The 5,929-nt window shown below is 39.2% G+C and overlaps 1 pseudogene; it reads right to left on the bottom strand.

The window, feature by feature from the left end:
- Window positions 1-4,637: 4,637 nt before the first annotated feature.
- On the bottom strand, window positions 4,638-5,550 carry LOC118665444 (annotated as a pseudogene).
- Window positions 5,551-5,929: the final 379 nt, after the last annotated feature.

Raw genomic sequence — 5,929 nt, 5'->3', positions numbered from 1 at the left:
CATAAAAAAACTCCTGGAAGATATCAAAGGAGAGATCAACAACAATACAATCATAGTAGGGGACTTTAATACACCACTGACAGCACTGGAAAAGTCCTCTAGACAAACAATCAGCAAAGAAACAGCAATCCTAAATGACTCACTAGATCAGATGGACTTAATAGACATCTTCAGAACACGTCACCCCAAAGCCACGGAATATACATTCTACTCAAGTGCTCATAAGACATATTCAAAAATAGACCACATATAGGGTCACAAGCAAAGTATCCCCAAATTCAAGAAGATTGAAATCATAAAAAGCATCTTCTCAGACCACGATGGCGTAATATTAGAAATAAACTACAATAAAAACAACCCAAAATACTCAAATACCTGGAAGCTGAATAGCATGTTATTAAATATTGATTGGGTTACCAATGAGATCAAAGAAGAAATTAAAAACGTCCTGGAAACTAATGACAATGAAAACACAACAATCCAAAACCTATGGGACACAATGAAAGCATTCCTGAGAGGGAAGTTTATAGCTCTACAGGCCTATCTCAAAGAACAAGAAAAAATGATAGTAAATCATCTAACTCTACAACTCAAAGAATTAGAAAGAGAGCAACAAGAAAAGCCCAGAGTGAGCAGAAGGAAGGAGATAATAAAGATTAGAGCAGAAATAAATGACATAGATACCAAAAAAAACAATACAGAAAATCAATGAAACCAAGAGCTGGTTCTTTGAAAGGATAAACAAGATTGACAAACCTCTAGCCAGACTCACCAAGAAGCAAAGAGAGAGGACCCCAATAAACAAAATCAGAAACGATAGAGGCGAAATAACAACAGACCCCACAGAAATACAAATGATTGTTAAAAAATACTATGGACAGCTCTACTCCAACAAACTAGACAACCTGGAGGAAATGGACAAATTCCTAGAAAAATACAACATTCCAAAACTCAATCAGGAAGAATCTAAAAATCTCAACAGGCCAATAACTATGGAAGAAATTGAAGCAGTCATCAAAAAGTTTCCAGCAAACAAAAGCCCAGGACCAGACGGCTTCACAGGGGAGTTTTACCAAACATTCAAGGAAGAACTAAAACCTATCCTCCTCAGACTACTACAAAAAATCCAAGAGGAAGGAACACTTCCAAGTTCATTCTATGAAGCCAGCATCACCCTAATACCAAAACCAGGTAAAGACAACACAATGAAAGAGAATTACAGGCCAATATCCCTCATGAACATAGATGCCAAAATCCTCAACAAAATCTTAGCAAATCGGATCCAGCAGTACATCAGAAAGATCATACACCATGACCAAGTAGGATTTATCCCAGGGATGCAAGGATGGTACAATATCCGCAAATCAATAAACGTGATACATCACATAAACAAATTGAAAGAAAAAAACCACATGGTCATATCAATTGATGCAGAAAAAGCATTTGACAAAATTCAACACCCATTTTTGATAAAAGCTCTCAGCAAGGTGGGAGTAGAAGGATCATACCTCAACATAATAAAAGCCATATATGACAGGCCCACAGCCAACATCATACTCAATGGACAAAAACTAACACCATTTCCCCTAAGAACAGGAACAAGACAGGGATGCCCCCTCTCACCACTCCTGTTCAACATAGTACTAGAAGTGTTAGCCATTGCAATTAGGCAAGAAGAAGAAATAAAAGGCATCCAAATTGGAAAAGAGGAAGTAAAACTGTCCTTATTTGCAGACGACATGATATTATACATACAAAACCCTAGAGGCTCCATCAAAAAGCTACTAAACTTAATACATGAATTTGGCAATGTAGCAGGATACAAAATTAACCTCAGAAATCTGAGGCATTTCTATACACCAATAGTGAACTTTCAGAAAGAGAGATTATAAAAACAATCCCATTTACCATCGCACCAAAAAAATTAAGCTACCTAGGAATAAACTTAACTAAAGAGGTAAAAGACCTCTACTCAGAAAACTACAAGACGTTGAAAAAGATATAGAGGAAGACATAAACAGATGGAAGAACATACCATGTTCATGGATTGGTAGAATCAACATCATTAAAATGTCCATACTACCCAAAGCAATCCATAAATTCAATGCACTTCCCATTAAAATACCAATGGCATACTTCACAGATCTAGAACAAACTCTCCAAAAATTCATCTGGAATAAAAAAAGACCCCAAATAGCTGCAGCAATCCTGAAAAAGAACAAAGTAGGTGGTATCTCAATTCCAGATATCAAGATGTATTACAAAGCCACTGTTCTCAAAACTGCCTGGTACTGGCACAAGAACAGGCATATAGATCAATGGAACAGAATAGATAGCCCAGAAATCGGCCCGAACCAATATGCTCAATTAATATTTGACAAAGGAGGCAAGAACATACAATGGAGCCAAGATAGTCTCTTCAATAAATGGTGTTGGGAAAATTGGACAGATATATGCAAGAAAATGAAACTAGACCACCAACTTACACCATACACAAAAATAAACTCAAAATGGATAAAGGACTTAAATGTATGACAGAAAACCATAAAAATTCTAGAAGAATCCAAAGGCAACAAAATCTCAGACATATGTCAAAGCAATTTCTTCACTGATACAGCTCCTAGGGCACTTGAAACGAAAGAGAAAATGAACAAATGGGACGACATCAAAATAAAAAGCTTCTGCACAGCAAAAGAAACCATCAACAAAACAACGAGAAAACCCACTGTGTGGGAAAACATATTTACCAATGTCATATCTGATAAGGGCCTTATCTCCAAAATTTATAGGGAACTCATACAACTTAACAAAAGGAAGATAAACAATCCAATCAAAAAATGGGCAAAGGACCTAAATAGACACCTTTCAAAAGAGGACATTCAGAAAGCCAAGAGACATATGAAAACATGCTCAAAGTCACTAATCATCCGAGAGATGCAAATCAAAACAACAGTGAGGTACCATCTCACACCTGTCAGACTGGCTATCATCAACAAATCAACAAACGACAAGTGTTGGAGAGGATGTGGAGAAAAAGGAACACTTGTGCACTGCTGGTGGGAATGCAGACTGGTGCAGCCACTATGGAAGACAGTATGGAGTTTCCTCAAAAAACTGAAAATGGAACTCCCATTTGACCCTGTGATCCCACTTCTAGGAATATATCCCAGGAAACCAGAAACACCAATCAGAAAGGATATATGCACCCCTATGTTCATAGCAGCACAATTCACCATAGCTAAGATCTGGAAACAGCCTAAGTGCCCATCAGTAGATGAATGGATTAGAAAACTGTGGTACATCTACACGATGGAATACTACACTGCTGTAAAAAGCAAGGAACTCTTACCATTTGCAACAGCATGGATGGAACTGGAGAGCATTATGCTAAGTGAAATAAGCCAATCAATGAAGGAAAAATACCACATGATCTCACTCATTCATGGATAATAGAGACCATTATAAACTTTTGAACAATAATAGATACAGAGGCAGAGCTGCCTCAAACAGATTGTCAAACTGCAGCGGGAAGGCCAGGGAGGTTTGGGGGGCAGGAGAGAGGGGGGTAAGAGATCAACCAAAGGACTTGTATGCATGCATATAAGCATAACCAATGGACATAAGACACTGGGGGATAGGGGAGGCTAGGGGACTGTCAAGGGCGGGGAGAGAAAAAGGACACATATGTAATACCCTTTGTAATACTTTAAGCAATAAAAAAAATATATCAGAAATAACTTATCAGTGTAATCCCACTCGCTATAAAACCAAGGGTAAATTTCAAGACTTAAGGGGGGAGACAAAAAGAAGTTTGAGTCCCACAGTACCAGAAATTGCTATTGACTGTGACATGGATTTTGAATATCCTCCTCCATTAGAAATCAGCACTGGACACTAGATGCAAGAAATTATATCATTGGAATCAAGTAAATGGAACTGAAGGAACCACATACTTCATTGCATTCCTCTTTATGATTCAAATCACCTCCTCCTGCTTAGACTATAGCTGGTTGAGACTAAGATGTGACCAAAAAAAATATTGGATTATTAACACTAAAAGATGCTGTAAGAAATATTAACTATCTCAGCCACGTTTTTCCAGGAGGCACAACTGGGCCAATTGTATAGATTTTTTTCTGTACAAAAACATATGCCCTCTCTCTATTCATTTCCATTATGGTCAGAAACAGAACAAACATTGGTCCCACCATGTCTGGACTATGCTGCATCAGAATATTTGGAAGACAAGGTTTCTACATCCCTGAGGGGCCTCTGCTGGGTATCTCTCCTTTAAGATTAGAGGCCTGAGATGGAACAGAGATCAATCTTAGAGTCAAAACAGAAGCAACAAGTATCTAAACCTTGATATTTCACATATATTTGCAGGTAGATTAATAAATGGTGAAGTAACTGCTCATGTAGGGGGAAAGTAATGAATCCCCAGGACTTAACGATACCGTGTTTGTGTAGCCTCAAGTCAGCTGTGGTTCTATTTGGGCATGTTATCTGTGCCAAATTAAGCCTTCTTTGTTCAAAACTGGTATGAATTTTATTATACTCCATTAATGTGCATATTATTGTGGATTAAGGTGATTCCGATGAGACAAGTCTGTCAAAAAATCTCAGGGCTATTGACCTCAGTAATACCTTGTCTTCTTTTACAACCCCTTCAAGGAATCTTTGATTTCCTTGTTCCTCAGATGTAAATCAAGGGACTCAGTGTGGGAATCACCACACTGTAGAAGACCAATGCAAATCTGTTGAACCTGGAGGAAACACCAGAGCTGGAACTCAAGTAGACAAACATACCCGAGGTATAAAAAGCACAGGTGGTGAAAGCCTTGGACCTGTCATTAGCTAAAGTGATCTTCATGATGGAGAAGACAATGTAGGCATAGGATGTCATGATAACTAGGGCATTTATTATTCCAAAGATCAGTGTCAATATAGCCATCATGAGTTGTACAAAGAAAGTGTCAGTGCAGGACAGGACTACCAGTTGAAATATTTCACAGAAAAAATGGTGGATGACATTAGGCCCACAGAAGTGGAGCTGAAGTATGGCACACAATTGGGATATAGAAACAGAAAGTCCAGCCAAATAGGATCCAAGCACAATTGAAACATAGAGGTTAGGCAACATGATTGATGAATAGAGAAGTGGGTTACAAATAGCAGCATATCTGCCAGAAGCCATGGCTGTCATGAGAAAAGACTCACTAACTTCTGTGGTTGAAAAGACAAAGTACTGAACAGCACAGCCCACAAAGATTATCGTTTCCTGCTCCTGAAAGAAGTTCAACAGCATCTTAGGGGCTGTGGAAGTCAGAAAGCAGATATCTATGAAGACAGATTACTAAGGAAGAAGTATATGGGCATTTGGAGGTGGGAAGTGATTCTTATTAGCATGATGAGGCTCAGGTTCCAAGTCAGAGTCATAATGTAGATCAACAGGAATACAACATACAGCCCTGCTATGATTCTGGGAATATCTGAGAATCCCAGGAGAATGAAATGGGTGATCTCTGTAATATTTCTTCCATAAATCATTGGCTTGTTCCTAAAATCAGAAAGAGACAAGAGAATGCATTGCTGACTCAGGTGAAATGATAGCATTACAGTTCTCAAATGTTCCATTTTTTTCCTCCAATGAGCACTGGTGCCGGGGTCCAACCCCAGCAGGTCCAGGGGTTCCCCATAGGTGAGGACGGAGTCGGCGAAGAAGGAACGACACGGAGACAGCGTTCAGTTGATCAGCAGCCTAGCCAGGATCTCTAGCCAGGTTCTGGTCAGGATCTCCATAGAGGTTCTGGTTAGGACCTCTTGCCAGGTTCTGTGTCCATGTTCTCTTGCTAGGTTCTCCAGCTAGGTTCTGTAGCCATGTTCCCTCGCTAGGTTCTCCAGCCAGGTTCTGTCCAGGTTCTCCAGC

The sequence above is a fragment of the Myotis myotis genome, unplaced genomic scaffold, assembly GCF_014108235.1.
Source record: "Myotis myotis isolate mMyoMyo1 unplaced genomic scaffold, mMyoMyo1.p scaffold_m19_p_10, whole genome shotgun sequence".
In the NCBI taxonomy this organism is placed as follows: Eukaryota; Metazoa; Chordata; class Mammalia; order Chiroptera; family Vespertilionidae; genus Myotis; species Myotis myotis.
This window is presented reverse-complemented; position numbering and strand designations above follow the sequence as displayed.